Here is a 7,941-nt window from a genome sequence, read left to right on the forward strand (position 1 = left end):
AAAAGACCCACCTCTTTTCACTTGCCTTTGCGGTGCAATCACCGCAAAAGCCCGGTCCCCTCTGCTCTTTAACCTAGAACGAGCCGTCTGTAAATATGCTATAAATAAAATTGACATTGACATGCTCCACACAAGCCCTATCCTCTCACATGAGTCCTGCTCGCTCATGGCATCAGGCTGGGTGAGGTGCTTAATGATCACCGTTTCATACTTCACCATTCCCCTGCCACTGGCATCTTCCCAGCTGTGACCTCACATCCCCCCCCATATTCTACTGGCAGTGGGTTCTATGTTCTGTTGAAGTGGGATCTATGCTCCGCAGGGAGTGGGTTCTATGTTCTGTTGGAGTGGGGTGTCTATGCTCCGCGGGGAGTGGGTTCTATGTTCCGTTGGAGTGGGGTCTATGGTCCACGGGGAGTGGGTTCTATGTTCCATGGGAGTGAGGTCTATGCTCCGTGGGGAGTGGGTTCTATGTTCCGTTGGAGTGGGGTCTGTGCGCCGTGAGGAATGGGTTCATTGTTCAATTGTAAAATCTCACGTTTAGAATTGTGTAGATGAAGTGAGTCTGGCCATTTCTCTTCCTCTATTTAATTGCCCCTGCTAGTCTGAGGAACCTAATGAAACATGTTATTAATTGCCCCTGCTAGTCTGAGGAACCTAATGGAACATGTCATTAACCCTGAAGATTTGTTTCTTAGTCATTTTTCTCCGTAAGGTCTAAAAGCTGCTCAAGGGGAAACCCCCATGCCCTGGGACCTCCCAGAGACCGGACCATCATGCAGTGCTTGGAAAGGCTAGCCATCATGAAACACAGCAAGTCCAGCTACCCGTCACACTGGACCATCATGCAGTTTGCGTATCGTCCCAACCGCTCCACGGATGATGTCATCACCACTGCCGTTCACCCGGCTCTCTCACATCTGGACAGAAAGGACACTGTGCCCAGTGGAGAGTGTAGCCCCCAGGTCTGTGCCCAGTGTAGCCCCCAGTGCTGTGCCCAGTGGAGAGTGTAGCCCCCAGTGCTGTGCCCAGTGTAGCCCCCAGTGCTGTGCCCAGTGGAGAGTGTAGCCCCCAGGTCTGTGCCCAGTGTAGCCCCCAGTGCTGTGCCCAGTGGAGAGTGTAGCCCCCAGGTCTGTGCCCAGTGTAGCCCCCAGTGCTGTGCCCAGTGGAGAGTGTAGCCCCCAGTGCTGTGCCCAGTGGAGAGTGTAGCCCCCAGTGCTGTGCCCAGTGGAGAGTGTAGCCCCCAGTGCTGTGCCCAGTGGAGAGTGTAGCCCCCAGTGCTGTGCCCAGTGTAGCCCCCAGTGCTGTGCCCAGTGGAGAGTGTAGCCCCCAGTGCTGTGCCCAGTGGAGCCCCCTGTTACACAACATGCTTCTCTGGATAGTCCAGATTCCAGATAAATGTGGCAACGTGTCTCTTCTGGCAGTCTGATTTCCGCATCAACCAAAAGCCGTGTGGTAGTGACACTGTGTGTGTGTGTGTGTCTTCTGGCAGTTGGCAGTCTGATTTCCGCATCTGAGAAAGCCGTGTGGTAGTGACACACTGACCTGGGTCAGAACGAGAGGAACACATATTTTGTCCAAATGTATTATAAATGTTTGTTTGCATTTTGGTATTACTTGGAGTAGACTTCACAAAACAATTGTCTCTTCATGAGACCACATGAAACCTGCCACCTTTTTGAATGTGTTTAGTGTCATGTCACCAAGGAAAGTAATCCATTTCATTTTGCGAAAAAGAGCTATTTTGACATCTGAAAAATGACGTCATGCAATGTAAAATCGAAAGGTATCATTTCAAAATTCCATTACTCATTTTTCATTTTGTAATTTAGGGTTTGAGTGTTGAAAGCGAGATTGTGTATATGTGTGAGCATGTGTGTGTGTCAGAGTGTGTGTGTGTGAGAGAGAGAATATGTGTGAGTGTGTAGGTATATTATTTTTTTGTCCTGGCATCTCAGAATTCCCACTGGCACCAGATCAGGCAGAGACATTGATCACACACACACACACACATTAACCATTTATTTATGTCCACATGAAGAAAAGGGTACAGGGACACAAATATTAAGAATGCAGCACAATACATACGCAAACCCATGGACCAGTAGCATGCAGCAGGTCTTCACAATATCACTTAACTTAAGTGATATATAACTTAACAAGCACAATACTCAGTTCTTAAGGGTATAAGTAGCAACGTATCCGCCATATGTGGCGGCTGCCAATAATAGCAGAGATGGCACAGTACTTTGCACGCTGTTTAGCCTTCTTTTTGGCCGTCCCAAGTTGTTGCAGCCCTCTTACTACCAACCTGTGTGTGTGTCCTAAGCTACCAAATATGAATATGAGTAGTCTACACTCATAGCCTAGCTCTGAGATGGTGTTTAGGAGTGGACACACACACCTATAGCCTAGCTCTGAGATGGTGTTTAGGAGTGGACACACACACACACACCTATAGCCTAGCTCTGAGATGGTGTTTAGGAGTGGACACACACACACACACACCTATAGCCTAGCTCTGAGATGGTGTTTAGGAGTGGACACACACACCTATAGCCTAGCTCTGAGATGGTGTTTAGGAGTGGACACACACACCTATAGCCTAGCTCTGAGATGGAGTTTAGGAGTGGACACACACACACACACACACCTATAGCCTAGCTCTGAGATGGTGTTTAGGAGTGAACACACACACACACACACACCTATAGCCTAGCTCTGAGATGGTGTTTAGGAGTGGACACACACACACACACCTATAGCCTAGCTCTGAGATGGTGTTTAGGAGTGGACACACACACACCTATAGCCTAGCTCTGAGATGGTGTTTAGGAGTGGACACACACACACACACACACCTATAGCCTAGCTCTGAGATGGTGTTTAGGAGTGGACACACACACACACACCTATAGCCTAGCTCTGAGATGGTGTTTAGGAGTGGACACACACACACACACCTATAGCCTAGCTCTGAGATGGTGTTTAGGAGTGGACACACACACACACACCTATAGCCTAGCTCTGAGATGGTGTTTAGGAGTGGACACACACACACACCTATAGCCTAGCTCTGAGATGGTGTTTAGGAGTGGACACACACACCTATAGCCTAGCTCTGAGATGGTGTTTAGGAGTGGACACACACACCTATAGCCTAGCTCTGAGATGGTGTTTAGGAGTGGTTGGTATTTAACTACCTTGGTGTAGAAAGCCTCCTCCATGCTAGAATCAAAGGTGTAGCCTACGTCCAAAATGTACACCTCACTGGACTCCTCATTGATGATAACAACATCTGGTGAATTAGCAACAGGAAAGTGCTGAAACATGGATGGTTTTACCTGAGAATGTTTGTTACTGAGGGTGGGAAATGGTTTGATATGTCTTTCACTATGAGGTCTACTATTCTGTCATGACGTGCTATGTACATTCCTTTGTAGGCATGGCAACCATTTAGGATGTGTGACAGTGTTTCAGTGATGTGTTCTGAGGTGTGATGCAAGCAATGAGGAACCTGAGTTGTGGGAAGCCAGATGGAGAGGTTGAGTCTAGTAGGCAGTAATCTGGCTTTAACTGTAAATGTGAGAATGTCCTCATTTAGTTCTTGAGAAATGAGTGACACACACACACACACACACACATCCAGTGCTAAGATAAGAACAGAAATGCGTCAGATAAATTGACTGTGGCTTGAAGGACTTTGGAGCAGTCTTACATATAACAAGCTTTTATAGCCTCACTGACATTAAGTATCTTTATACAGTGACTTTGTGAGTCTGTAAGTTTCTTTTCCCTCTAAACGGAAACCAGGCCGAGCTAAAGCAGAGGCCAGAGACACACTGCAAAAAGTCAAATCTAAAATGAAGATAAAATCATCTCTTTTTTGGTATTGTTTTTAGAAAACAATACCAAATGGATGTTTTGATGTTGATATGATTAATAACACTTGATCAGATTTTATTAGCAGCATAAACCCAGGCCATGAGCCGATGCCAGAAACAGTATGCCGTTGGACTTTGACTTTTGTGGTGATTTTAGGCTACGTGTTTGACGGCAATGAGTTGTTAACAGACATGAACCAATACATATATTTTGCACTTCAGAATTATAACCATGCATACACAGGTGGAATAGTTATGGTGATATAGCAATGGCAATAAGTTCACAACCACAAAATGGTTGTGAACTTATTGTTATGTGAAATTGTGCAAACAGGCGCAACACATTTGAAAAGGAAGGACTGGTAGCATGCAAGCTCACGGGAAAGATTGATTTAAGAACGTTATCACAGTGTGTGGCTGTGGCGCAAAGCAATGTGGGCGGAAGACAGCGACAATCGGCAGGGGAGGGTCATGTCTTTTTTAACAATTCTGTCGGAGGGTCATTGAACAATTTCTAGCAGGCAAGAGAGGGTCATGCAACTTGCAACTGAAGCACTCAAAATTCCTCCGGTGGCCCCTTCAATAAATAACGAACAGTCCTTAGATTGCTGCTGGGCTATATGTCTTGGTTCATGTCTGTTAACAACTCATTGCCGTCAAACGCTAGCCTATCTCGCGGTTGCATCCATTACAAACAAACATGCAATGTGAACGTCTGGGATTGGGGAGAGCACTAAATGCTCTACTGAATAAGCACAAAGTCAACTCTTTAATAATAATAAAAAAAATAAACCGCTAAAGAAGTAAACTTGTGACCATCAAAAATTGTTTATCGCTTGTAACTCTGTGAGAACAGGACGTAACAGGAAGGCATTTGCAGGGCTGCCAACTTTTCAAAAAACCTTGGAGTGAGATTTGGTGGGGCCAACCAAAATTTTGCTGCGGAAATTTTTGTTTGGCTCGTTTAGCATTATACCGTACAGCAGTGGTCCCCAAACTTTTTCTTCCGAGGGCCAGCTTACTATGCCTGGCTGTAAGAGAGGGCCAGAGACTCGGAGTATATCAGTAACCATAAATAGCTTAGTGCTGTGAACAACAGCAGTCTACCTTAGTTGAATATTCCATTACATTTAATCTATAGGCTTTTGCAATTTAATACCATTGTTAGCTGTGTTTATATTGCCATCATGCCATATCAGTGTAAAATGTAACTCAAATTAAATAATACTAATAAAAAGACTTTTGCATTCCCAAAAGTATTAGCAGGTAGTCCCAAAAGTATATTTCATTAAAAATGTGTGAACTCTGAAAATGTAAAGTTCTCAAACTATGAGAATTTTATGAAGTGCTGAAGTGGTCTGAAATGACCACCATTCAACATTTGAACAAATAAAAATAATTATCCCAGAAAGTCCCAGAAAAATGACTTGAATATAAGTTAGTTAGTTATTAACAATTCATTGATAAACTTTTAGAATACTTTGAGCACTGATGCAGTCAGCATAGCCTCATTACATTGTTTGCAGATAGGCCTACATTTCATTCCGTTTTTGATGGCAAACGCGAAACAGCGCCAAAGCAACCACCAGTGGACAAAAATAGTATTACAGGTGTTCTGTTAACCCTTTAGGCGCCAGAGGTTTTTTTCCGAAACGATCAATTTTGACATCTTCATTTCAAAAGGCTTTATCTTAAAAGTGATAAGAGATAGAGACTTTCTGTAAATTAGAGAAATATTAAGGATGACCCAAAGTTTATGTAGAGATTAAATGTTTATATCTAATTTGCATATTATGACGTCATATGGTGGCGGCCATCTTGGATTATAGAATTTTCATGAAAAGTTGCATGTTTGAATGATAAAATGCACCACTTCTTTCCCCCCAAAATGTCCCTCACCTTCTGTATGCTATATTGCACAATACTGAATGCTCAGGTAAACAGTAAGTAGTGAACAAACTGTGTAAATCATTACTAATAAATGGCCGAAACAAACCAAATGCATGTAGCGGTAGACTGGCCTTTTGCTGTAGAGATTTTCCATTTACTACATACAGTAGGCACTCTGATTCCATGTATGGGGCACATATAGATTATTCAGATGACACACAAACACAAGTAGACAAGACCTGTTTAGTTCAAAAGCTCATTTGCCACGGCAAGGCACAGATCAGGAGTGAGATGACGAGACAAGACAAGAGACAATGTTAGTATTTTTTTTCTTTTTGTTGTTTTTGTTTATGTTTTTTTTCTTAGCTGACAAAGACACACACATCACAAGGACATGAACACACAAAAAGGAACACATAGTGTATGTCCTAAATGATCAGGGAAATAGATAGCAAATCAACAGTGTAAATCATTACTAATAAATGGCTGACATTTTTTTTTTTTATGTAGCAGGCCTTTTGCTGTAGAGATAATGACTCCCTATCCCTATCCATACAGGGCCGGCATTCCCATCATCTTGTGATAGACTATGCATGACCTAATGTGTGTGTGTGTGTGTGGGAGAGGGAGAGGGAGAGAGCGTGTCACCACCTCCACCATGCGAGCAGCATGGCCAGATCTGCCTCGCGCGCGCCGAGTGGAGAGAATTTGCGCAGCTCGGACTAGGCCTACTGTCATTCTCATTGCGACTACCCACACTACCACTACGTTTCCCCCTAACTCTCCTATGAGCACTTCGACCTCGTCTAACATACCCAGTCGCATTAGACAAAGGCTCCACCACGTTACTGTCGCCGCGATTGTGGAGAGGCAAAAGACAGAAGCTAGTGCTATTAGGCTACCTCCAGCCTTGTTCGCCACACCACTAACACCCTGCTAACTTCCCGATGAACACTCCGAACCCGTGAAACATTATTCCCACCAGTGACATTGGGCAAACGATTCAACGTTTGTGCTTGGTGTAAGCTAAACTATGTCCAGCTGCATCATTGAAGGCAGGGACGCATCTGAAGCCTCACAAAACGAATCACCGTCATTTCCTGAAGGCAGATATTCCCCTTCAGAATCAGGGTCCGCGAATACAAGACCCAACACTTCATTTCAGGTAAACTTTTTTGATGCCATTAGACGATAATCTAATGCAAATACTCGCTAACGTTGACAATATCGCTCTGACTAAGTAGCTCACACGCACACTAGCTCCGGTATTGCACGCACTGATTCAATGCGCTGTAGCTCAAAACTTTTGTTTAAACCATGACCTTTTTCGGACTCGGGGATGACGTATGACATGTCTGCCACCTAGTGGAGTGGATGTCGAACGAAATATGACACCCTATTTGACTAAATCGGCCGTTTTATTCAGTACCGCATCTTGTCGAGTAAACTCGACAGTGGCGCCTAGAGGGTTAAGACTCGCTATAGAGAATGAATGGGGGAAATTGCGGAGGTTATAGTTTGACGATGTCGTACTCCCGTGCGGGCCGGTTGCTATATACCACGGACATGTTTTGGGGGGCCACCCAAAATGAGGTGGCGGGCCGTAGTTTGGGGACCACTGCCGTACAGTAAAAAAAAGTATATCAGTGGTTCTCAGGTGTAGGGACCAGGGTCCCAGAGTTATATTAACATTGGTATCAAAGGGATCTAGCCTAATGCTAGGACCATGGGCGTTGCAGGCATTCTGAAAGTGGGTGGGACATTTCAGTGGGGGTTGTATGGGGGTCCTCCCCCAGAAATTTTTTTTTGGACTAGATGCAATTTCCTGAATTCTGGTACATTTTAACAGGTTATTTACATACTTCTATATAACAAAATAAAGCCAGCCTACGAAATTAATAAAAAGTAAATCATGCATAATTTAAAAATAACTCAATATATAGGCTACTTGGCTACGCAATAAGGTTTCCATTACAGCACCGCAGACGTTCAATGAACGCATGAAAGCGGATAAAGTAAATTAAATATCAAACTAAAGCGAAAATGTCATGCTTTTGAAGGCCTACCATTGTGCAGTCTAGCTGTGGTTAGTGACGTGATGCTGTTAATGGGGAGTTTTACATAAACCTATAGGTTATTATTTATTTGGCGTACCTATAAGATCTCT

The sequence above is a fragment of the Alosa sapidissima genome, chromosome 1 (genome assembly GCF_018492685.1).
Source record: "Alosa sapidissima isolate fAloSap1 chromosome 1, fAloSap1.pri, whole genome shotgun sequence".
Taxonomy (NCBI): Eukaryota; Metazoa; Chordata; class Actinopteri; order Clupeiformes; family Clupeidae; genus Alosa; species Alosa sapidissima.